This window comes from Leguminivora glycinivorella, chromosome 13 (assembly GCF_023078275.1).
Source record: "Leguminivora glycinivorella isolate SPB_JAAS2020 chromosome 13, LegGlyc_1.1, whole genome shotgun sequence".
NCBI classification, from domain to species: Eukaryota; Metazoa; Arthropoda; class Insecta; order Lepidoptera; family Tortricidae; genus Leguminivora; species Leguminivora glycinivorella.
In genome coordinates, this window is record NC_062983.1 from 11551561 (window position 1) to 11579110 (window position 27550).

Genomic DNA, 27550 nt, shown 5'->3' on the forward strand with positions numbered 1-27550 from the left:
CAGGCGACCATAATCATAATCATTTATTTTATAATATTAATAACATGTCAATTATTTCCAAAAAGTACAAATTTAAAATCTGTTTGAATTGAATAGATAGATCATACATAGATAGGTCGTAGTCTAAAAAACCGGCCAAGAGCGTGTCGGGCCACGCTCAGTGTAGGGTTCCGTAGTTTTTCGTATATTTCTCAAAAACTACTGAACCTATCAAGTTCAAAACAATTTTCCTAGAAAGTCTTTATAAAGTTCTACTTTTGTGATTTTTTTTGCGTGATACTCTGCAGCCGGACCACCACGCTTTATTGTGCTCAGATTACCATGGTGGAATGTACCTCTGACATACCCCTTGTACCTCGTCGGAAATTGCATGTACCTCAGTAGTTTGCCAGAAATATGCATTTAAAAGGGGTCCGGCTGGGGAGTACTACTCCCCAGCCGGACCACGGCTGTACCCGCTCATATCACTGACTTCAAGATATAATTTAACTACCACAAGAATGTACCTGTTACATACCCGTGAATAAGTTGTTTATTCCTTTTAAAAAGTGGCCTTATACATTATTTTTCACACATTAAAATTTTTGGTTATCGCGGTTAGTACGCGATTTCGTTAGCGCCTGAAATATGTGAATAGCAATGTTTTGCGTTTATATGAAATTGCGGAAAAATCTCATAAGGTATTACATCGACTTAAATTCAATTGTATATTTAGTATACATAATATATGTAATATTTATTACAGTATAATCTTTGTGTTATAACTTTCACATCATAAATATGTATATTATAATTCCGAAAAACTCATCGGTACGAGCCGGGGTTTGAACCCGAGACCTCCGTATTGAAAGTCGCACGCTCTTACCGCTAGGCCACCGTTAGGTATCTTTATTTATTTTTTTCAAGTTTAAACATGATACAGATGTAATAGTGTGAAAAGGTTTTCCTTCGTATTTTTCCGGAAACGTTCGTAAGGTGCATTAGGGTAATTCCGAATGATAGAAATGCTCGGATAATTCCGAAAGGGAAATGTAGATATGATGGAAATAATGGCGATTTTTATGCGACTTTCGTAATTAGATGACTTTCGGAATTACCCTAATGCACCTTACCTACGTTAGTACGTTTTATCACTCCTCTGACTAAGGCGATGAAATATACGAAAGAGGCGTGTTCCTAATATCCATACAGTTGGTAAATGCGCACCATGCTTGTATGAGTGAGATATGACAGATCGACTAGTCGCGTTTGTGACAGGCGGTACCTAACTTTGAGGTAGAACCGAAAGCGGGTGGGCGGCACTTTCAGCGGGGAGCGGGATTAGCCATACCTACTTTAAATATTATACTGTTGTTTCTGACACTGACCGAAATAGCATAACACGTTCGTACAGTCAGCAACACACCTATGAATACAGCCAAAGTTCCAAAAATATGTATACATGACTTTATTGATTGTACATTAAGGTTGTCACCTAATTACGAAAGTCGCATAAAAATCGCCATTATTTCCATCATATCTACATTTCCCTTTCGGAATTATCCGAGCATTTCTATCATTCGGAATTACCCTAATGCATCTTACGAACGTTTCCGGAAAAATACGAAGGAAAACCTTTTCACACTACATCTGTATCATGTTTAAACTTGAAAAAAATAAATAAAGATACCTAACGGTGGCCTAGCGGTAAGAGCGTGCGACTTTCAATACGGAGGTCTCGGGTTCAAACCCCGGCTCGTACCGATGAGTTTTTCGGAATTATAATATACATATTTATGATGTGAAAGTTATAACACAAAGATTATACTGTAATAAATATTACACATATTATGTATACTAAATATACAATTGAATTTAAGTCGATGTAATACCTTATGAGATTTTTCCGCAATTTCATATAAACGCAAAACATTGCTATTCACATATTTCAGGCGCTAACGAAATCGCGTACTAAGCGCGATAACCAAAAATTTTAATGTGTGAAAAATAATGTATAAGGCCACTTTTTAAAAAGAATAAACAACTTATTCACGGGTATGTAACAGGTACATTCTTGTGATAGTTAAATTATATCTTGAAGTCAGTGATATGAGCGGGTACAGCCGTGGTCCGGCTGGGGAGTAGTACTCCCCAGCCGGACCCCTTTTAAATGTATATTTCTGGCAAACTACTGAGGTACATGCAATTTCCGACGAGGCACAAGGGGTATGTCAGAGGTACATTCCACCATGGTAATCTGAGCACAATAAAGCGTGGTGGTCCGGCTGCAGAGTATCACGCATTTTTTTTCATATTTTTTAAACATATGGTTCAAAAGTTAGAGGGGTGGGGGGACGCACTTTTTTTACCTTTAGGAGCGATTATTTCCGAAAATATTAATATTATCAAAAAACGATCTTAGTAAACCCTTATTCATTTTTAAACACCTATCCAACAATATATCACATGTTGGGGTTGGAATGAAAAAAAAAATATCAGCCCCCACTTTACATGTAGGGGGGGTACCCTAATAAAACATTTTTTTCATTTTTTATTTTTGCACTTTGTTGGCGTGATTGATATACATATTGGTACCAAATTTCAGCATTCTAGTGCTAACGGTTACTGAGATTATCCGCGGACGGACGGACGGACGGACGGACGGACGGGCGGACGGACGGACGGACGGACGGACGGACGGACGGACGGACAGACAGACAGACAGACAGACATGGCGAAACTATAAGGGTTCCTAGTTGACTACAGAACCCTAAAAAAGATGAAATTAATACAATTTAAATATATGTTATTGAACCATAGAAAGCCGTTCGCTAGTTTGCAGGTGGTACAGCGACATCTAACGAAAAATGTGGACATCAAAAAATACTTATACATTTTACGAAAACAAGTCATTGCCCAGTTTGCGGGGGTAACAGTGACATCTAGCGAACGACAGCGAACAACTCTATCGTTGAGTTTCCTAAACATATCCTAAGTACATTGGGTTTCTCAACAATAAATAAATAAATAAAATTTACTTTTTCTTTTGACTGAAAACACCGTGTTGATAACCTCTCTCTCCCTCCCTTTCTTCCCTTGGCTTCTGGCTGGCTTCCTAAACTTTGACGAGCCATAACATAATATTAAAAATGTAGGGGCTAAGTTTTGATTCCCATAGAAAAATTGAATTACGCGCCATTTCCAGTGCCAAGTTTCGATTGATCGTCATAGTTGACAGACGTCAAAAATACAACGTTACTTCTTTAGTTTTCTAACAGATGGCGTTAGTTATACAAAATAGTAAACGATGTTTTCTTACTCCTTAGAGTCCTAACAGATGGCGTTAGTAGTACAATATTGAACACAAAACTGAGATTTGATTTTTTTTAAATGACAATAAAATAATATTTTTTTACAGATATGAAATCTAGATATGAATATGAAAATGATAAATTACTATGTTTAAGCACAACTTCATAGGCGTGATAGTTTTTTCAAAAAATGTACCACAAGGTTCGGAACTTTGTCGACTATAGGAGGGCTTCGCTACCGCTCGCCCTGATAAGTAGGATACTGAAATCTTCTTTCTTCGTTGAGCCATCACAGCTAACTTTAACTTACAAACGGTCTTAAGCACCTACACTTCTGAAGGCGCTTAAGTCATTTTTGCTAATAAAAAAAAACCACAACGTTCTATGAACATTGGTCAAGTGCGAGTCGGTTTTCGACTTTTCCATACAAAGAACTCATGAGCGCCTGAACGACTATGATGGCAAAGTTAACGTTTCGAACTTTCAAGACTTTACGTATATATCTCGGAAACGATAAGAGATAGAGCAAAATGGACTTCAGATTTGGGCTTTCGGTGGCACAAATTCTATGTTTGACGAAAACCTTAACCGAAAAAAAAAAACCGATAAAAACCGAAAACAGACACCTTTTTTTGGACCGATTTGAATAAAAATTTGCTCAGTCAATTTATAAACGGTCTTAAGCGCCTCCTTTTTAGTAGGAACTTAAGTCATTTTGTACAAATGAAAAAAAAATTGAACAAGTTCTAAAAAGAAAAAGACAGAAATGAATTTCTTTATACCTGTCCAACTCGATTACACAATTTTAAGACGTTTAGTAACTACTTGCAGCGGCAGTGAGTGAAATTCGTAATCTGAGTTTTTTTCTCTTAAGTCCGACTTACGCTTGACTGTAGATTTCTAATAGGTTTTCCTGTAATCTACATGGAGAGGGCTATCTCGTGTATTTTTTTGAAAATTTTACGCTAAGTAGTTTCGGAGATAAGGGGGGGAATGGTCATTTTTTGCTTATTTTCTTAAATTACTTCTAAATTACCAAAACAAAAAATATACAAAAAATATATTTCAGATGCTGATAAAATGCTCTTTCATTTGATATGTAACACAATATAGTTTTAATAACTTTGATTTTTAATTTTCAATTTTACCCCCCAAAAGTGACCCCTGTGATTAAATTGCATTTAATTAAATTACATGTCCGTCTTTGGGCCACAGGTTTACATACGTGTGCCAAATTTCAAGTAAATCGGTCCAGTAGTTTCGGAGAAATCGGCTGTGACAGAGGGACAGACAGACACGCGAGTGATCCTATAAGGGTTCCGTTTTTCCTCTTTGAGGTACGGAACCCTAAAAACGCTTCTCTTTCGCTTAATTTAATAGGTGGAAACGTGAAGAATATAGATAAATATGGAATCAGAAACATATTCTTAAATAACAATGTATCGCGGGGTGGGCCCACGGGGCTTCTACGAACGACTCGCCGGGAGACTCAGCTAACTGGCGGTTAAAACTATCCCGACCACTGCCGGAAACTGAATTATTAACTTATTATATATGCGAGATATTAATATTGGAAGATATTCCTGGAAGGGCCATGGCGAATATGCTTAGTTACTAGTTTACGTCACTACCTGTTCCGGCAAGACCTAAAATTTTGTAGAATCATTTAACCGTATTCGAAATAGTTGTGTTTTGTTTGTTAAACATGAGTAGAAACATTTGTTAGAAAAAATCTTGCTTGTCAACTTTAAACTACTACTACTAATGGATCAGTTATTCAGGGGAACAATTACATAACTAGAAAATGCTTCGGTTGTGTAAACTTTAAACTATGTAGGTATGTGTGAAGTGTGTGGTAGGGGAACTAACATAACTAGAAAACGCTTCTGAACTGCATGGTATAGTTTAGATTTTAGAACAAGTTTCTTGTCCTCGATGGAAAACAATATATGCCCGTTGTCCAAACTACCTCTCACGCCGGACAAATAAGAAGTAATATATTGTACAGTTAAATATCCGCACAACCTACGGGAGACAAGCCAAAGTGGCCTGCACGTGGAAAGCGGCACATAAAATAAAACTTTCAAACTTATTGCCAATGAGATGCCAGTTCCTTTACTATGAAACTCTTCCCTTTTCCACGGCTCTCGCTTACATCACATGTAATCGTGTCCAAGGAAGTTTTCGTTTCGTGCATCCTACTGGATCTCTTCGACCAAGCAGCAATGTATGTAACATTTGTGAAAGTATCTAAACAGCATTTTCCGGTGGATGTTTTAAAAGTGCAATGATGCACCCACGCGGAACTCGGACTTAACGCGTCGAAATACTTGGACAGAACATGAAGTTCCCCGCAGAGCAATTAGCGGCTACGGACATTTCGACCTTCGAAGGAAAAGGCACGTTTGGTGTGTAACGCGGTTCCTTTATCGTCACGTATTTACTGATTAAGATGTACCTGTGTTTCTTAGTAACACCTACTTGAGGTCAAGAGTTGCTCAAGGCGATTTACTAGTCCAATGTCATATGATAAACTGGCATTCTTGCACTTACAAAATGCAAGTGCATAACAAAGACATCAATTTGAATCTGTGCACCTAAAAACAGTAAATAAAGGAAAATAATATTCTAGACATACCAAATATGATAAATATTAGGCGTAAGTTTAAAATCTGCACTAGAAAGTTACTGATTTGGCTCATCAATCGGATAAATGTCAAACTGATCGTAATTTAGGTATTTCGTAATGGTCACTTTATTTCCTTTCGTACTTTAAGGTATTTTAGCTGTTTTTATCAGCATACCCTAAACATAACAGTCGGTCATTAGAGCAAAAGCTGAGGACGTGCAATGCATGCCACGACGGTATGGCGTCCGCAAAAATAAAGGAAACGTGATCGATCGTCGCTATATCCGTTCGATGGTGACGCAACCACCGCGGCCGGCTTCATTCACCGCCTACCCAGGAATTATCTCAAGATACCCAGTGATAGTGCAACCGCGAAACCCGTAGCATCCATGCGTAATCAGATCGCAATCACGCTGGCTCGCTCCGCGCGATTGCACGCCCGCGGTCGCGGCGGGATGCAATAACAACCTTGGCGTTAATCACTCCCCGATGCGGCGAGAATAACCTCGACTGCAATTATGTCATTGGCGGAAACGTACCGTCCAACCACAGACGCACAATTAAACGCGGCCGCCGCCAGGGTATACTTATCGAAAACTCTGATAACCCGGTCTGGGGGTTTTCAGTGAGAGCAATGCAACAGTAAACATTTTGTATTTTGACTCTGAATAGTGTGCGATATTTAATCCTACAGGCGTAGGCGACTTGAATTTTATCGTGATTATCAAGCGTAACACTGGGGCCTCTTTAATAAAAAAAAAACACCAAAATATGTGGGTATTACGTATTACTCGTACTTAATGGTATAGTTTTTAGAACCCCATGGAATTTACGGCTTCACCGAAATGACATGAATCGCACTAGCGAGCAAACGACGTTCCATACGATAGATGTGAACGATAGTAAACTTGACGGCGTTCGCGTCGGTCTCGTCGTCTAGAAAGTTCCGGTTACTAATTGTTTGACCGGCGCCAGCGCAGTGTCACACACGTGACACACGTGAGATGAGGACCGCGTACCATGCATTCGAACTAAGTAAATAACTGTATCTAAGGGTTCATACAAACAATAATCTGTCACCTAGCTTCATGAACAAACGCGACTCAAAATTCAATGTGAACCTGCTCCGCTGCCCGCTGCGGTCTAAGCCGTGACCTCGCACATAGCGGCCGCCGCTCCGCACGCTATCGAAGCGCTGTACAACGACGTTATCTCCTCTGCGACGCGGGTAATTAAAAGGAGAACTTACACGGGGTTCATAAGAATCATAAGAGCTAAACTATATCTAGCTTGTCATCTATCACCCAGCTTCATACTCGCTAGCCCACTGCGGTCTACACTAGTGACCTTGCACGTAGCGGCCGCTGCACCGCACGCTATCGCAGCGCGGTAGAATGAAGTTATCTCCTCTGCGACGCAGGCAATTAAAAGGCTAATTGTACACGGAGTTCAAAAGAATCATAAGGGCTATGCTATGATCTAGCTTGTCATCTGTCACCCAGTTTCATACTCGCACGCGACTCGCGAGCCCGCTTCGGTCTACACCAGTGACCTCGCACGGAGCGGCCAGCACAGCGCGGTACAATGACGTTATCTCTGCGACGCGGGTAATTAAAACCGCGATATCGATGCAGAGGTATTTGAACGGAAATTCTAGTTTTCAGCGGCCGCGACCGCTTGGTACTTATTCGGCGCGTGTAACTTTTTAACCAGTATTGTGAAGTTGTTTGTATTGTATCTAATTAATGAAAAAATACAAAGATACAGAGCATCAAAGTACCGGAGTGGGGGCTTGTGACGTCACTTTTAAGTAAAAAATGTACTTAGGCGTACTTCAACGCACTATACTGTCGTCATATTTTGTTTACGAGAAAAAAGAAAATATATGTGTCCGAAATTTTTTGATAATCTAACTAATGGACTAAATAGTTTTTTTTGTCGTCTCGCCTATTCTAGGCATTCACATTTTTGTACATTAGGTATGTCGGAGTACATAATGTCCAAAATAATACACCTTCTTACATAATCCTATACGTTAGTATTTCCTTTTATTTTACACCTACCTAATCTAAGTTTCAGATAATAAACATACGTAAAGAAACTAATTTACTTCCTAAAAAAGTTTCAAAGGATAGTAAATTCCGCTCAGTTGAATTTTTGCCAAACGCATGCGGAAGCAAATGTCCATTTGCGAGTCCACTGGGACTTCAAAGCACTTCAACACTTTTCCATTTAAACTCTTTCCACGGAGCAGCCAATTTTTTGGAACTGCTCAAATAACAAAATACTTTCGGCATACTGATGATACATCGACTAATAGGTGCATAAATAAAGCATTTGTAAATATATCTCAATTTGTTACAAGCAGAATTGTCTGCGAACGATAGGTACTACATAATTATTTTAAACTTAAAAATCTTAAAATACATGAAAATGTAGACCTCCGACAGGACTCGGACCTGCGTGTGACCTTTTAGAACATCAGTCCAATCTAACCAACTGACTTTCAAAGCTCAGTCGTACAGGATACTCATACGAATATCTAAGGTGATGTATTTAAAATGAAACCACATTTATAGTTTGTCATCATCATCACATCATGCATCACTCTCGCGTTCACACGCTTAATTGTGTCTCCCCAAACGCCGAAATCGCGGAATCGGCTTTCTCCGACCAAAAATTGCTCGTTAGTGCGTTTTCACATTATCCTATCCGATATCGAATGTAGGACGGATATCTCATACATTTAAGCCGCCTAGATTTTTGCCTTTGAAGTCCTTCTTACATCCGATATCGGATCGGATAATGTGAAAACGCACTTAGTATGAACATGCGTTTGGTCGGATGCGTACGCCATTCAGCGACGACGACGCGTAACGCCGTGTCTTACGTGGGCGACGGTCGCGCGACCGAGTCATACTAACGAGCGATTTCTGGTCGGCTAGACTCGATTCCGCGTCGATAGGTTTGGGGAAATCCTTAGAAGTTAACACTGGGGTATCAGCTACGGGGACATGCAATAAACGCAATCATACCATAGCCCTTCTTCTCAAATGTCCCTTGACTAGCAGAGCAGCCCTCAGTACCCCAGTCCCTATAAATCGGCAGTGGTCAAGCTCCAGGGCGCGCGGCGCGGCGCGGCGGCGGAAGCGCGCGCAATCAATATGCGGCGTGCGGCGTGCACAGCCCTGCCTGCCCGCATCGCGCTTCCTGGAAGTCGCGAGCGCGATTCGGGGCCTGATCCAGGGTTGTCTACGATTTACACATTTTAACTGGCCACTAAAATTAGAAGATGGATGTACCTAACTTTAATTTTCATAATAGATCTTCCTAACAATGGACTCATATGATGACAGCTCTGTAGTAAAATTATAGATCAAATTTTGCAAGACATACATACCTACATTAACTTAGGAAAAGACTTACTTAAACCTTTATTAATACCTAATAACCTATTCTTTAAGAAAAACTTACTTTAACCTATTCTTTTGAGAAAATGGGCTGTGACAGACGGACAGACACACGTACGAGTGATCCTATAAGGGTTCAGTTTTTCCTTTTTGAAGTACGGAACCCTAATGATTACCTAATATCTAATTTTTTACTGCTTATCTTTCCAGGCAATACAAAGTTGGCTAAAACAATAGTATAGGTATCAATATTTACAAGTTTAATGCACGTCGCTGACTAGAAAGTGCTACAGCAAATCTCACAATAAGCAAATAACTGTATTTTAGGTATTCCCGATACGCCACCATCCCGGGTGGCACTGGTGGCAGCCCTAGCAGGCCCCCGGCGGCGCCGCGCCTCCATAAATCTCCAGGGCCTCGCCGCCGCTGCCGCCTTTTGTTTTTTTCTTTGCCCGTAATAAGATCGCGCGTCAACGTCAGGTATAGGACAGAGCCGGCAGTGCGTAAAGTGCGCCGCCGATGTTGAAAGTGTTGAAACAGCGCAAGTACGTGTTACCTACTTATGTCGGGGAAGATTTAAATTGTCCGTAGAGGTAGTCCAACTTTTAAGGTACAAGCAAAAAAGGCGATTCATGATATACCTAAGTAAAAAGGACCGTCGCCGCTAGTGGATTAGTTTCTTCGCGTGATCCTAGCTTTTTGCGACAACTCATGATAACGGTCGCGATCTTTATAACGAATCTCAAGAATGTCATAGGCACTAGATACGAAGGCGACTGCCATCTGACCTTCGAACCCAGAGGGTAACCAATAAGTGCATCAGTATAATTTAACAGCATAACAATTACGTAAGCGAGAAATTATACTAAAACGCTCTAGCCTGGCCAGTCCCTACTACGAGTTATAGCACTGGCCGGGCCGGTGAGAATCGCGCACTCACGCTTCTCAATCCCAAAGCGAAGCACTACGCATCACAGAGATGAACGACATATGTCAATGCCAATTACTAAAACCAATAAATATATTTATACAAGGCTACAACGTCCTCAGATGTGCACTGTAGAATTTCAAGTTTAGAGCCACAGTTGGCAATAAATCTTATGGAAAAAATTATACCATTTAGTTTAGTCAGTCGATGATTGATTTGTTGAAGACCACCAACATAGATAAGGACATAGCGAATAAATAGATAATGCAATTTTTTACTTAGACAGCGTTTCAAAACAAACTACAGAGCAAGCATAGACTGTTGAAAAGGTAAACCATCCCATAGTTGGATTTAAACCGGCACAGCGATAAACCAGTAACTGTCGAAGAATTTATAAAACCGTGCCCTGATAAAATGCATAATATGTAATTGGATATTAATCCATAATAATTACGACGAAAAAGACAATGCAGGACCACCCACAAGCAATGACCTCATCAGCATTACATAGAACAACGCGGAATTCTTTCTTATCAACACAAAGCTGCATTTCCTAACTCGCAGAAAGGGCATTAAAAGCATTAATCTGTCGTCGTCGTCACCGATAAGGGACCAACAACTGTGCGCACTGCGCAGCCTGTTCCTACAAAAATTGTAGGTAATACATGTCCAATCCATATGATAGGTACATTCTTAAAGTCAATAATAGGGTAGAAATGAAATAGAAACGTAGAAATTCGACAGAAAAAGTACTTAAATCCTTAAAAATCAGCTAGATTTAGTTGTAAATAGGTTTTTTTAGTAGAAGACTCACTCTTTAAAAAGTTTACCAATGTATCTAAATACACGAGATCCTTTGCAGTTACTCTTCGATTCTTATCGACGAGTATCACGCACGAATCAATTGCATTAATTCTTTATTACCTACTCGGCAGTAAGCGGAGCCAATCTCGCGTACCTTGCCAACCGAACACGTTGCGTTGCACAAGGCTCTGATAACGGATCCTAGCCTTGTATGCGCTGATAAGAGCTGCAGCGTTATATAACCCAATCCGAATTGAAAACACTTCGAGAAATTGATACCTACAGCAAGAGTTATAGCTGCAAGGCTATTTCAAGTAGTGTCAGAATTGGAGAAGGAGTTTTAGAGTAGCGATTTATCATGACGTGCTCGTATACCTACTTGCACCGCTCCCGAGAAAGGTTTCAGTCTAGAATTTGAATCACCTACATGCAAAATAATACGGGTATAAATTATCTTCTATTACGCTTCAATGGGGTTTTAAATATTACTGCGGTTTTATTAGTCGGGGAATATTTGCAATCATTGACGTTTAAGAATTCAAACCGGATCCCTGAACAAAAGACTTAATAATTTTAATTAAAAAAGAGCAAACAGAACATTCCTTCCATATATGCACCTACACTGTACAGTCGACTACAAAGAGATGTATACACTTTTTCACCTTATTACGATGCAATAAGGTGAAAAAATGGATACATCTCTTTGTAGTCGTCTGTACACTCGTCAAAATCGTATGTAAGTTACGTAGTCCATATCTAACGCACAAAAAGCATCAAACAGCATGTCGTTGATAAATGACCGGAGCCGATAATACATCTAACAGCGCCAGCAAGCCCTCATCCGCATTTGGAATAACAATCGATCCGAACGGGGCTCCAATTAACCGCCGCTCTCACGCAGGCCCGCGACTTTTTTGCCCGCGACGTCGCCAACTGACTGAACCAACCCTTCAACGTTCCCACGAGCTAGTTCTACTTATTCTAGTCTCTTTGTCCGTATCAAACCGCGCGAGGCAAAAAACTGGCGTCGATAAGACACGTAGTGCGTTTGAGCAACTCGGCGGGCGTTATCTGAGGACGGTAAGGACGCTTGCGCTGTTTTCACGCGGCGTGAGGTGTAATAAATAAAATCGCGACGTTGCTCCGTCGGGTGGAAGGAATTCAATATTAGCGAAGGAAACGTTAATGTGTACATAAACATTAGGTATATTTTTACTGTTTATCCGTTTTGTAAAGGATCCACGCTTCTAAACACCTGTGGATTCCACAGATTGCAAATGTAAGCTGCCATGATAATGCACTCCGAACGTCAGCATTAGGGTTGTAAATAGAAAAAAAACCAAATGTTTTTTTTCAGAATTGTGAAAAAAAACATGAAAAAAAACCGAGCACCATGGTTTTTTTTCTAAATATGGTTTTTTTTCAGATGAACAAATAAAATGACAATAACGGTTTTTCGTGAGTTGTAACATGTTTCAATAACAAAAACGTACATTTTAACTCAATGAACATTCAGTATAAAAAGGTTTATTGGGGAATCCCCGATGCTGCGTGTAGCGTGGAGAGGCCGTGGTGTTGCCAACAGTAAATAGTGATAACTACCAACTACAAATTTCGTAAAACTTACTTTTATAAGACCAGAAATTAAAGTTATTTGATTAAATTCGTTTAATAGTTAACATTAAGTCTAAAAAACCTTATAAAAGTATTAACTACTTTGCAAATTTTCAGATTTCGTACTTTAGAAAAAAAACATACTCCAGAAAAAAAACTGTTTTTTTTCACGGTTTTTTTTCATGTTTTTTTTCAAGCCAGAAAAAAAACCGTTTTTTTGCAACCCTAGTCAGCATGCTTTGGATGTTGAGTGTGCCTCAGTAGTTACCTACTGAATCAACAAACAACAATATTTTAGTATATCAAGAAGTAATGGCGAAGAGTGACATGAGGGATGTTTTATGTAGGTATATAAGATGTAGTTATCACTAAATCAAATAGTTACCATCCGGAAGGACATTTAACCACATTAACTCTTTAATTAACGATGTGTTGGCGTTCGCAGAATGCAATTTTGGACATAACCAAGTGCACCGGGGATATTACGGTTCTGCTACCTGCTTCCGGCGGGGTGGAATCACATCGCTTCCGGTTCAGAGTTCGCTGTCTCGTTACGTTACCCTTGACAGAGACGTAATTTTAAAGCGTTACGATTCAGTTATATGAATTTTTTGTAGCAGAATTTAGGCAATTCCCCACCGGAAGAGATAGAGATAGATTCACCGTTTGTCACTTTTTTTTGTTTTCTGTAAAATTGTTCTTTACATAATTTTTAAAAAAAAAAACCGTCGCCTTCCGAGTTCTGGTGAAAGCTACTTGCAAATGTTGGATTATGTAGAAATGTGTAAGTATTTTTTAAAACTGCTTTTAATGCTTTAATTATTAGATGGCAACACAAATATGAATATACGTATAACGTTAAGGTTTGAGGAGTTTCCTCAATTCCTCATGAATCCGATTATATTATAAGAAATCGAAGCTTGACAAACTTTGACTTGAAAACTCAATATGCTTAACAAACATAACTAAATAAATGTCACTGTTCTGAACTTAAATGCATGCTTTTCTTACAAAAATACCAAAGTCACTATGAGTGTGCCGTTCAGATTAGAGGAGTTCGGTTCTGACTATCATCAGCAGTTCCATTGCACCAAATGTCACTGTTCTGGACGTAAGTGCATGCTGTTCTTATAAAAATACCAAAGTCACTATAAGCGTGCCGTTCAGATTTGAGGAGTTCGGTTCTGACCATCATCAGCAGTTCCACTGTACCAAATGTCACTGTTCTAGGCGTAAGCGCATGCTGTTCTTATAAAAATGGCAAAGTCACTATAAGCGTGCCGTTCAGATTTGAGGAGTTTGGTTCTGGCCATCATCAGCAGTTCCACTACACCAAATGTCACTGTTCTGGACGAAAGTGCATGCTGTTCTTATAAAAATACCAGAGTCACTATAAGCGTGCCGTTCAGATTTGAGGAGTTCGGTTCTGACCATCATCAGCAATTCCACTGCACCAAATGTCACTGTTCTGGACGAAAGTGCATGCTGTTCTTATAAAAATACCAAAGTCACTATAAGCGTGCCGTTCAGATTTGAAGAGTTCCGTTCTGGCCATCATCAGCAGTTCCACTGCACCAAATGTCACTGTTCCGTACCTAAATGCTTGCTGTTCCTTTAAGAACACAAAATCACCATATGAATAGAATAGAATAGAAAGTGTTTTATTATATATCATTTTTGTTACATAGAAATAATGTCCTCAAAGGGTTGTGTACTTAATGTAATATGTCTTAAAGATCTATACAATTATTTTATGTCGTGTAGCCAATTTACAGCTCACAGGCAAGTGTGTACATTAGTATCTAAATACACTTATGTTTTATTTTTACAAATTTTCGAATCAATTTTATTTTAACAGATGTTCCCTTGAGGGTAGGGGCCTTTTACTCACTTGTTTGTGTCTGTCTTTTTTACTGATATAATCTATTTCGCCGATTCTGTTGCTGTACATCATCGGGTTGTATTGACCATACTTAATATATTCTGGCCCTGGGTTCTCTAGTCCTGGGATGCACAAATTGTTTAGTTTGTCTAACATATCTCGGTGTAAGTCATGAAGTCTAAGATGCCATGGATCTTCATCAAGTAAGTCCCATAACATTTCCGTGGGTATTGAACGAGGAAAACCTCCCGCAGACTTAAGAGCCATACGGTATTGCCTTTCAAGCGTTAAAATATTCGTCTTGCTTACTCGGGGGAGAAGTTGCACTATTCCGTAGTCTAGTATAGGCAGGAGACATGCCTGAATCACCCTTAGTTTGGTCTCTATGTTTACTTTAGAGTAATAGCCGATTATAGGTGCCAACATTCCTCTGACACTTTTAGATTTTCTTACAACGCTTCTGACGTGTTCATTCATGCTAAGTCGTTTATCTAATTGGACCCCGAGGTATCGGACACAGTTTTTGTATTCAAGATGGACTCCTTTTAATTTGACTGTTGGTTTGTAGCCGTTTGGGTTACGTACGCTGCGTACTCTTTTATGGGTAAACATTATGCACTCTGTTTTATCAACGTTACAGCGTAGTCCCCGACGTTCATAGTAATCGACTATTTGATTGGCAGCCCATGTAGCGCGTTGTGTAGCTTGATCTGGCCGAACTGCTGAATTTAGAATACACAAATCGTCCGCATATTGAGAAAGCATCTGGCCGGCTATGTTTGTCTTCGGTATATCATGCACGTACAGGTTAAATATTAAAGGCCCAAGGATGGACCCTTGAGGCACTCCGTGTGGAATTTCCACTTCGTCCCCAGTCGTTGTTCGAAACCTTCCTTGCACCTTTCGGTTCAACAGGTAGTTTTCAATCATTTTGATGATATTGTTGCTGACATCCTTTTCCACTAATTTGAATATAAGGCCTTTGTGGTTTATGGAGTCAAAAGCCTTACTCAAGTCTGTTGAAATCATAGCAACGCTATGTCTTTCTTCCAAAGCATCTGAAATATATTTCGATGTGCGTAGAATCTGTGTTCCTGTGCCTCGTTTATGCATGAAACCATGTTGGTAATCGGGAATTAAATGATGGCATGCCTTAAGTATTCGGCTATATATTATTTTCTCGCAAATCTTACCCATGACGTTTAATAATGTAATGGGTCTATAAGATTTAGCGTCTTTATAATTTTTCCCAGATTTATGTAGAAAAATACATTGACCCAATTTCCACTTCCTCGGATAATAACCGGTTAGTAAGACATAGTTTATGACTTTAGTTAGAGCCCAATAAAATGCAGGACCCGCTAATTTCAATGCATCTACTTTTATTTGGTCTGGCCCAGGCGCTTTATTATTTTTAAAACAGTAGATAGCTTTTTTAACTTCTAAAACATTACATTCTTCGAGTGGTTGATATGGAGTATACTGTTCATTACCTTCATCTGATTCTTTTATTGGAGACTCCTTTACTATCGCTGCATCGACCAGTTTGTCTATCGTATCTTTCTCTGTATAGCAGTTTTCAAGGTAGGGTAATTTTTGTGGTGGTTTTTTTAAAGATTTTTGAATCTTCCACATTTTGGTTCTATTGTCTTTTGTATTTTCTATTATCTTCGTCCATGTAGCTTCTCTGTAGTCTTGTAATGCTTTTTGAAGTTGTTTTTTAGCGTTGTTGTAGTTGATTCGAGCTTGTAAATGTCCACCAGTCCTCTTTACATTTTGTTTTGCAGCGTTGCGATTCTTGATCATATCTTGTATGTCCAATGGTAGTAATTCTTTTTTATTTTGGACCTTTTTTGGTACGACTATATCTAGAGCCATATTAGCGGTGTTTTCAAGGTTTTCTATGTACAGCTCACATTGTTCGTCGGTCTGTAACTGCGCACCTGGATCAATGTTATTTTCAATTAGCTCAATGTAACGCTTGGCTAGATCTTTGTCTTCGTATAGCAATCGCATGTTTCTAGTTTCATTCCGTTCTTCCTCCATGTCAATGTCCATACAGAAAAGCCAAGGCAGGTGATCCGAAGATATTGATTCAAGATGTTTACATTGCACATAAAGACTGTATCGTTAAGTATGAGGACAACTTTGAGTAGCCGTATTTATTTGCTATTATATTTTTTTCTTAAAACAAGACATAGGCTTAATAAGGCACATAATAAGGTTCACATTTTGTACTAGAAACTCGACGTGGTTTAGACAGTATTGACTTAATCCTCCCGAGTAACAATTACGATTCCGGACAAATGCTACTAGAAAATTCACAAAGTGCGTAAAAAACGATACGATTGCGAAAAAAAATTGTACTGTGTGAACCTCAACGACATATGATCCACAAAGCAGAATATCTGGACATAGTCTAGCCATAGTTATTTTTAAGAAATAAAGTTCAGGATCTGTGTATGGCGGCCATTTAGAGAATGTGGCATGGTGCTTCCTCTAACTCCGACTTTGATGTCGAATTTAACTATCATACACTGTTTATATCGATTTGGTTTAGGCACTGTTCAAACACCGTGAATGTCAATTAGACTTTGGCCTATGGCTAATTTTTTTATCTGTTTCTCTCATCCTGCTTGCATCAAAAATTTACGACAATCCGGAACGGTATATAAATTCACCGCATTTATTCTGCAAGTACGCAATTGAAAAACCATGAAGAGGACTCTTAAAGAATATATTTTGGCAGCATATTAACCTTTGTTTGTTGAAATCGTGCAAACAGTCATTGAAATATTCTCAAATTAAGCCAGATAGGGGTTGTCCGAAATTTATTTGCTAGACCTTAATGAAAGTACCGTAAAGTCTCTAAAATAAAATAAAAATTAGACCTTCTTATATCAAATAGTGCTTACCAATACCTTCAGATCATACTCTCGGAACATAATAATATAAAATTATGCACATGTCAACATTTAGACGAGGTTTGTTTTGTCCTTATACTTATCGATACAGTCCTTACGAATGTCTTACTTCTCCGGTGAGTAGAGCTACGTCCAATATACCGTTTCCTGCATGGCATGGTCTTGAGGGCAGCCCTGTATGTTTTAATACACATAGGTCATCATCGATACGTTTTTTCACTTCTAGTCCAGCACCAACAGTTCTAGTGTGATTTAGCTGTATCATTCGTAGATTTAAGTCCCCGATGTTAACTGCGTCGCTGCTTTCAAGGAGATTCACCATATGTATGCCTTTCAGATTCGAGGAGTTCCCTCGATTTCTCCAGGATCCCATCATCAGAACTGGGTTCTGAGAAAAATGGGACCAATCTGTATGCAATATACATTCAATCAAAAAAAAAATTTTCAAAATCGGTCCAGTAACGACGGAGATATCGAGGAACAAACAGAAAAAATAAAAACAAAAAAAGTAAAAAAAAAACATACAGACGACTTGATAACCGTCCTTCTTGAGAGATATGAGGCGACGGTTAAAAAGACCGGAGGGTGATGCAAATTCACATTAAATATGTTTCTTGACTTTATTTAGGAAATTGTCTATAAAATCTACACGACAGGAAAATCATGCATTCATTTTATTTTCCCCTCACTAGCTCGGAAACACGTGTTTTGTCCTTTAATACCAGCGGGTAAAAACGCATTTTATCCACTAGTGGGTAAAGTAGTTTGACCTTGAATAAAGTCAAATTAACTGCTTTAAAGTTGATAAAAGTAGGTGAATCTAGTAATAAAGATGATTTACCACCTGTGGAACTACTGGAAGCAGTGATAAATGCATTTTTTGCGTTGTAGTTTCCTCGCTTTAGTGAGGGGAAAAGTTTTGTGTTACACTCGGGTGCAAATGTATTTTACTTCTCGTGTGTTATGTAAGGACATCACTAGTCGCTGGTCCCCATCCCTAGGCATCGCTGTCAAAAATGGCGGCAGACGGACTCAGAGCGTCACTTGAAGATAGCTTGTCATTGAACTTGTATTTTGAGATTCCGTTTAATAAACTGTATAATTAATAGTGGTATCCTGGTGTTTTTACTCTAACAGTTTCAGAAGCGCGATATTAAGTACCCATATACGCCCGTACTATGAAATTTGTCCGAAATTGACAATGTCATCATTCTCGCGCCGCGCTCGTAACCATTCATTGTCATCCAACAGTATTTAATTAACACCAGTCGATCTGATTCGACGAGTAAAGACACTAGCACCATATACTACAGTTAAAAGTGTAAAAGGCAAAGGCAGTGATCAAATACCTGTCCGTAATTGTGCCAACAAAGAGATAGAACATGCCTAGTGTGCTGGCGTGTCTTGTGTTGTCTTTCAGATTCATTGCAGTTTACGAGATATTCACACTTTGGAGTAATAATTTATCATAATGAGTGTGAAATCGGAAGTAAAAGTGATCCAAACACAGTGCTCTGGGGCTGAAATTATCAACATCCACTATAGTAGCCTGTGTTGTGTTTCTTTCTTTCAGATCAACTTAGTTATGTACATGTTGAAGATACTAATACTTTTATATACTCACAAAATGTATCACAATAAGTACCACAGTAAGTCATGGACGGTGAGATGCTAACCACATCCAAGTTGTCATTCACATAATGCTCCGGGCAAAGAGTATTACCAGTATATATAGAGGGGCTGCAGTAATGAATAATCATTAGCTCACTTGTGTGTTGTGTTTTTGTGCTTCCAGATATGTTTCAGAATACATAATACATATTGAACCTACTTGTGATATATTGACAATTGTCACAGTGTCACAGTGAAACAGAGTATAAGATACAAGTACTTAGATCTAAATTACACCTAAATGATTCCTTATAACAGGTGACTTTATGGGTTTAATGATCTACAAAGAGAGATGATCATTATCTTGCCCTATTTGTCATATTAAATATAAGTTTGTCCGGAATGACATGGAATAAGGTATTTATCCTACTCAATAATATTGTACCATTGCATCTGGCTTATGTAAGTATACTGACAGTAAATACATTTTAAATTCACTACAGGTTGGTATAAAGGGATGAGTAAATAAGCATAAGAAAACTTTGACAACTGTCTTGTCTTGTTTGTGTTTTGTTATAAGTTCACTAACACTTCTCCGGGGACTGTATTTTGAAATCTGTCTTAGTGACATTCTTATGCATATAAACTCTGTATGATCTTGCATTTTTCTAAATGAGGAAACATGTTGCTATATTACATGGCACAAATTCATCAAAAATGTTGATAAAATAATAATAATATTTTGATGAGGTTAATTATGCATCTTGTTAAAACCATAATGTGTGTTAAAATTAAGGGCATAGCACTGAAGTATAGTGTATTGTTGATGCTGTTTTGTTTATAATAATGCTGGTTTAGCATTGCAAACATTTTTGACAAGAAATGTAATCAATGTAATCATGTTCTAAATTGAACCAAAGACAAATATATTACCTAGACAGACATTTGGAACATTTATTATCATGACATAGTCCAGTGTCCATTTAATGCATTATCAGTGATATAATTTGTTCCTTAATTACATTCCTTTCCAGATTAATTTATTGATTACAGTAGTTGCCTGCCGGTAACCTGGTGAATATTGACCATAAGTTGAAAATACTTGCATTGGTAAGGCATGATTCCAGAAGTTCCTGAGGTTAAATCTTGCTAAAAGCTGGAAACACCAAACTGGATATCTATTGAACTATTTATGACACTGGTAAAATTTGTCATAGCTAATGGTAAGAGATTTTGATATTTATAGACCTGATGGACTTTAACGGTCTACATGCTATACTTGTCTGTTACAACAAATCAGTTTGATTTGGAATTGGGCTTGAAACATGCCAATCAGTTAAGTTTTTAACAGATGTGCAATGATCTGAGGTAAATAACTTAATTGGAGCTTCTAATAATTTTAACCCTTCACTGCGAAGGAATGTTTCTGAACCGAAGCATGACAAACAGGTAACGTTTGAAGTTGACAAGTATTGTCTACTTTTAATATGTTCTGTTCCTTGAAATATAAAAAAAAAATAACTGTACACTTCTATTGCTTCTTGATTTCACAAGAATATATATATTTTACATGTTTTGTGACTTTTGCAAGAATCAAAAATAATGATATTTTGTTATAAAAACTCAATCACCTGTACTAAGTATTCTTGCATATGCATAGTATTAACACAACTAACAAAATTATGTAGTTGTGCAGGTGGCAGCTATATGGATAATGTTGTGCTTTAAATTGCACATATACCTACAGCTGGAGCACCTCTCTAGTGTGTCTGGCAAGCTTGATGGTTTAATTATTAAGCTTATGCACCATGCCTGATGATGATATATAAATACCTTTGTCAAGAACCATTTGGTAAGTGAACAATGATAGGTAAAATATTACATTATTTGAATGTAGTGAAACCTCGATAAGTCAAGCCAAGTGCCATATGATTATTCTTGCTTGACTGGAATGTGTTTCAATAATGGTATATATAGTAAGCGTGTTACCTTAGGGGCACGGGAAAAATAAGACAAGTTGCACGCCGGATTGAGAACCGAGTTGTGTTTTGTCTTATTAGTCTCAGATTAAGAACTGAGTTGTCATTACATATATGCACGCCGGATTAAGAACCGAGTTGTGTTTTGTCTTATTGGTCTCAGATTAAGAACTGAGTTGTCATTACATATATGCACGCCGGATTGAGAACCGAGTTGTGTTTTGTCTTATTGGTCTCAGATTAAGAACTGAGTTGTCATTACATATATGCACACCGGATTGAGAACCGAGTTGTGTTTTGTCTTATTAGTCTCAGATTAAGAACTGAGTTGTCATTACATATATGCACGCCGGATTGAGAACCGAGTTGTGTTTTGTCTTATTAGTCTCAGATTAAGAACTGAGTTGTCATTACATATATGCACGCCGGATTAAGAACCGAGTTGTGTTTTGTCTTATTAGTCTCAGATTAAGAACCGAGTTGTGCTTGTCTTATTACTTTCAGATTAAGAACTGAGTTTCCATTGCATATATACACGCCGGATTAAGAACCGAGTTGTGTTGCCTTTACATGATGTTAATAATATATTCTGTTCACAGGGTTTCCTGATAAGCACATTGTACCTGAATCTTGTGGTATCCATGGTAGTGTAATTAATGTGATATCCACAAATGAAGTGATTTCCGTCACTTAAAGTGTGAGTCATAATTATAATGATTACTTTAATGTCTGCTATACATTTAGCACTTTGATTATTGTTTCTTAAGTAGTTCTGTTTATGCAATGCAGGCCTAAGGAGGCGGACCATGTGCATAAGACCTATTATTGTGATGTAGGTCTTTACAGACGCCATCATGTGTTATATAGACTATCCTTAAGAGGATTGGTCTGTTTTTGTTATTTGTGATGTAGGTCTTTACAGACGCCATCATGTGTTATATAGACTATCCTTAAGAGGATTGGTCTGTTTTTGTTATTTGTGGTGTAGGTCTTTACAGACGCCATCATGTGTTATATAGACTATCCTTAAGAGGATTGGTCTGTTTCTGTTATTTGTGATGTAGGTCTTTAGAGACGCCATCATGTGTTATATAGACTATCCTTAAGAGGATTGGTCTGTTTCTGTTATTTGTGGTGTAGGTCTTTACAGACGCCATCATGTGTTATATAGACTATCCTTAAGAGGATTGGTCTGTTTTTGTTATTTGTGATGTAGGTCTTTACAGACGCCATCATGTGTTATATAGACTATCCTTAAGAGGATTGGTCTGTTTTTGTTATTTGTGGTGTAGGTCTTTACAGACGCCATCATGTGTTATATAGACTATCCTTAAGAGGATTGGTCTGTTTTTGTTATTTGTGATGTAGGTCTTTACAGACGCCATCATGTGTTATATAGACTATCCTTAAGAGGATTGGTCTGTTTCTGTTATTTGTGATGTAGGTCTTTACAGACGCCATCATGTGTTATATAGACTATCCTTAAGAGGATTGGTCTGTTTCTGTTATTTGTGATGTAGGTCTTTACAGACGCCATCATGTGTTATATAGACTATCCTTAAGAGGATTGGTCTGTTTTTGTTATTTGTGATGTAGGTCTTTACAGACGCCATCATGTGTTATATAGACTATCCTTAAGAGGATTGGTCTGTTTCTGTTATTTGTGATGTAGGTCTTTAGAGACGCCATCATGTGTTATATAGACTATCCTTAAGAGGATTGGTCTCTTTCTGTTATTTGTGATGTAGGTCTTCACAGACGCCATCATATGTTATATAGACTACCCTTACGAGGCTAGTTCTGTTCTGTTATCTGTGATGTAGGTCTTACAGACGCCATCATGTGTTATATAGACTATCCTTAAGAGGATTGGTCTGCTTCTGTTATTTGTGATGTAGGTCTTACAGACGCCATCATGTGCTATATAGTCTATCCTTAAGAGGATTGTTCTGCTTCTGTTATTTGTGATGTAGGTCTTACAGACGCCATCATGTGCTATATAGTCTATCCTTAAGAGGATTGTTCTGCTTCTGTTATTTGTGATGAAGGTCTTCAGAGATGCCATCATGTGTTATATAGTCCTTAAGAGGTATATCCTTAAGAGGTTAGCTTGAGACCTTGTTTGTCAAAAGCATGTTTTATGACCTTAAAGAGTAATGATCTCAAGGTTACCTTGAAAGGGTCACTTACATGCATACTTTCCAGAGGTCGCTGGTGAAATTACGGTTTCCAATAGAGCGGAGAGAGCAACTGTTCGGAATGCCTAGCTGAACGAATGCATGCTACAAGCTGCGCGACAACCTTGTCATGAAGGGCCAACTTCTGCGGTCGTTGCGCTGACAGCCACGAAAGAAGCCGTATCACCGTGGCTTTCGTATGAAGATTTGATATGGTAATGTGTGTTGTCTTATAGCAAAATTGGTGGCTAGTACACATTGATTATTACCATTTATTAATTTTATCATGTTGATAGAAAAAAATAATCAGCGGTTGTTAAAGGTCCTGCCAAGGAACAGCCATGTATTCTGCTTAATATATATTAAAAAAAAAAAAAAAAATACATGACAATATTTTGTAATGTCTTGATTGTCATTGTTTATTACTAAATTATTTAACGGCTATGTAAGCCGGATCTGTAATTGAGAGCACCTACTATGCCAATTGTAAATTAATTTCTCGTAACCTTATCATGTTACTTGAACGACAGTTGTGTTGTACTGATTCTATCACCTACTGGCTTAGTTCCAAGGAAAAATTATCACGCTCTCGTTACATTAAGGAACTTAGTATTTCCCATGTATGTTACAGAGCTTCTTAACAAGAGCTTGTGCTGTGTTGGAAGGTGGCTATGATCACGCATAGGGTGTGTCATGTTAACCTCTCACGAGTTGTACGCCTTCTTGCGCATGTGGGGAGCTTCACAGCCTACAGTGACGAAGCCAACTGTGAGTTTGTTCCATGTATTTGCTATTTAAACGACGCCAATCATCATTATTATATTGAGCGGTTGGTTAGTTTGGAATGCACCGCTCACGTAAGTCTTAACTTAAGGCATAAATGGCATAATACTTGCCTGAAAATAAATGAAATGTATTGATGGGTGAAGTTATTTACAAGCAAATATTAGATGGTGTTTTGTACACCAGTAATTACCTGCCCGCCGCTAGATGTCATCTATTTTACATAATTAATTTGACTAATATATAGTATCGATCATGGCGGTAAAACATGTACTTTTCGTACCATCGCACCTTAATAGTTTTAAAGCCTTACTGGCTGTGGATTTGTTAAATAATGACCTGACTTACTTGTACTAGGCTAGTCTGGTCATGCAATCTTGAGTTTAGTTATGTCATTACTATGATTCGACTATAAAATGAGGCCAATTACATATCTTGGTGTAAGTTAGTCTTAAACTACACCGGCCGTTTCCAACGGTTCTCGAGTTAATCACTTCAAAGGACCAGGGCCTGAGTGTATAGCTGGAGTATACAAAGTTCTTGTTCACTTTGCAGAAAAGAAAAGAACAAATGAACAGATGAAGTCTACCGCCACCAGTTGGAGGCGCGGCCTGCTTCGGCTGCGTTGACTGCGGCAGTCATCAGTAGCAGCATGGATAGCAGAGACCTTCGGGACGAAAAATTCCACACTCGGCGTTAAAATACAACTTTGCCCCCTTGTATAACAAATAACTATTACTGCATTGTCGTCATCTTCACCTACGTCGTGCGTCCAAATGCGTGACTAAATCTAAGCCGATATACGTAAGGTACATATTGAGGACAATAATACGCATCATGTGGTCGTCAGATGGACTCAATATGACAGTGCACTTACTCCATCAACACACTTCAGCTGAGGCCAACATTGCCGATATTTTTAAATCGATTCAGGTGGATACGATCTGGTACCCCGACCAGCCGCCCGTCAGTACTCCCAGTTTGGCATTGTCTAGTATTATTATGTCGTCGTTCATTGACACGCTCCCAGGTATTATTAGTCCGCCAGTAGAAAGCAAAGCGCAGCTTGCAAGTTTTTACGTAACCGCGGCTGATGGGCGCGGGGGGGGTGTGGACGGGAGGGGAGGCGGTAAATTATCGGCCGGCGCGACGGCCGGATGGCGGCTGGGCACCAAGAGGGCTGTTATTCTCCACGCTCACGGACCAAGGGCAAGCGTTCACTTTAGAGAAACCAGCCTGAGCATGTACTTCAATCACTTATAGCTGTTGAGAGTAGTGGTGACTATTATAATGGTTCTGTACAGTCGATTGTTCAGGAAGCGTCTGGAACACGGGGTGAGCTCTTTACGCGCCCGTCACCGCCGCCCGCTGGTGCGCTCCGCTGTGCCCCGCGCAAAAAACAGCGTTGTTTACTGAGAAACGATCGATGCTTGAAGCTACACTATGCCTACTCAATGAAAGAAGGCAGTATGTGTGTACGAGTGCCATACGTCCGTGCTTCCTTCTTCAAATGGAATAGAGCTTCGCTAAGAAAGCTTTCTGGAAATCCCCACACAATACCACAAGGATTATCAGACGGTGTCGATTACCAATCACTTTGAAGTTTAGTGATACCGTACCTTGCATTATTAATTACATATTTATAATTTTATTGGAATTGATAGGTAAGTGTGAGTAAGAGTGCATAATCTTGAGTACGCACCAATTGCCAATGAACCCATGACGCCACTGAACGAGTGTCATTAACATCTGTGTCGATGACGCATGTTATATTGTTCTACGTATAGCAACGTAACAAATAAAACTATTACACTACCTGCTTTGGCTGGTAATACTAAGTAATGTATCATTTTGTAGACCTATAAAACTCCTTTCGTAGTCAGGAATGACGGGATACAATTTCATTATAAAATTGAAGAAACTACGGAACCCTAAAAACGAAACGATATAGCGTGAGCATACACAATGGTCTTTTGATAATAATTACGGATATTATCCTTGCTCGGATCTGCCAGATGGCGTACAATAAGGGTTAAAGGTGCGGCGGGGCACGGTGGAGCGCAGCGCGGCGCCATGACGACACGGATACATGCGCGGCTCCGCGATAATGACCCGCTGCGCGCGCGCCGCTACTCGCGCTTTATGCCGCTCGTGTCGTGGACGCGTGGGAGTGCGAGGGCCTGAGGGGTTTAGTATGATTACGATTGACGCTATTGATGAAAATGGTATACGAGTATATGCAATATAGAATATAATAAATAATAAGTATGTGATAGAAGGACGTGATCAATGCAAAAATCTTACAGAGGCACCAATCAAATAATCAATCAGCGTTGGTTGACGATATCGACGGCGTTTTTGACATTTTGGCCATGACTCGACTGCAGAGTTAATACTTAATAAAAATACAATTGCTAGAGAATCTACAGATTAAAGAAAGAGCATGCTTTCTGCCACTACAAGGCAATGCCACTTTTAAAATCTTTCAATCAGGGGTTGTCAACTTGTCACATATTTCGTAGTACTAGTAAAGTGTGGAACATATCACAATAGCTCAGAGATACTCACACGTGCCTATATATTCGCTTGTCAATGAATAATAGTCTTAGTAGACGTTATATATCAGTACAATACCTACACACTTCATGTATAGCCATAAAGATCTTATGCAGTCTGTTGATATTTCCATGCTAATTGAATTTATGTGCTAATAAGCGCGACCGGTCAACTGATGTGACGACTTCTCCGAGAAGGTAATTCACTAACGCCATCTAGATAATTGCTACTTGCACGGACATTAAGCAACATTCCTTAATCACTTTAATGTTTGATTTAATCGTTAAATTTACAGCTTCGTCGCGAAGCGGAGCATCTTTAATATTTCACGTCAACCAAGATACAGTACTAACAAATGTAACCATGTCAGTGGTAATGAGAGTGGTTTGCAGGTTGAACTGAGACGCTGTTTTATATATTAGTTATACTTATACATAAGTACATAGGTATTTATTAATTTCATTATACTCGTACTCTGGGTAGTCATTTAGTCAACCAAGGACATCTACTTCTATGGATCAACCCGTTTAATGATGATAAGTATATCGGGATTGATCTTTGCACAGCAACATACACAATACACATTCTAGGTAAAAATGCATTCCAAAGTCACTAACTCATTCTAGAAGCCAATAACAATTAAAGTTTCCACCTTCAGGTAAACAACTCATTCATTGCTTATCCTAAAACTTGTTCGCTATGAGCGAACAACTAAGACGTAAAAAGCAAACCGTACGTGCCAATCCCAAAAAAACGTCTCGACCGTCATGATCATTTTCGTCGATATCGTTATCGCGACGCGAGCGCGGCCGCGGACGCGTACCTGCGCGCTCATTATCCTTCCTACCTGCGTCTGCGCACCGCGCCTAATTGCGACGCGACCGACGGCGTCGGCGTGGGAGATGGGTGAAACTTATAGATAACGCCTTGGTCGTTCGGACCCGCCGCGATCGTAGATTTTCA

General features: G+C 39.0%; 1 protein-coding gene and 1 long non-coding RNA gene across 2 annotated transcripts in view; one reads left to right on the forward strand and one right to left on the reverse strand.

The window, feature by feature from the left end:
* Positions 1 to 27550, reverse strand: part of LOC125232727 (coiled-coil domain-containing protein lobo-like) — a 159199-nt gene that overhangs the window by 106237 nt on the left and 25412 nt on the right. The gene's annotated exons all lie outside the window — the stretch shown is intronic.
* On the forward strand, positions 21541 to 24173 carry LOC125232446. The gene is made up of 2 exons (XR_007177743.1): positions 21541 to 21768; positions 23277 to 24173. It is a non-coding gene; the product is annotated as an uncharacterized LOC125232446 (long non-coding RNA).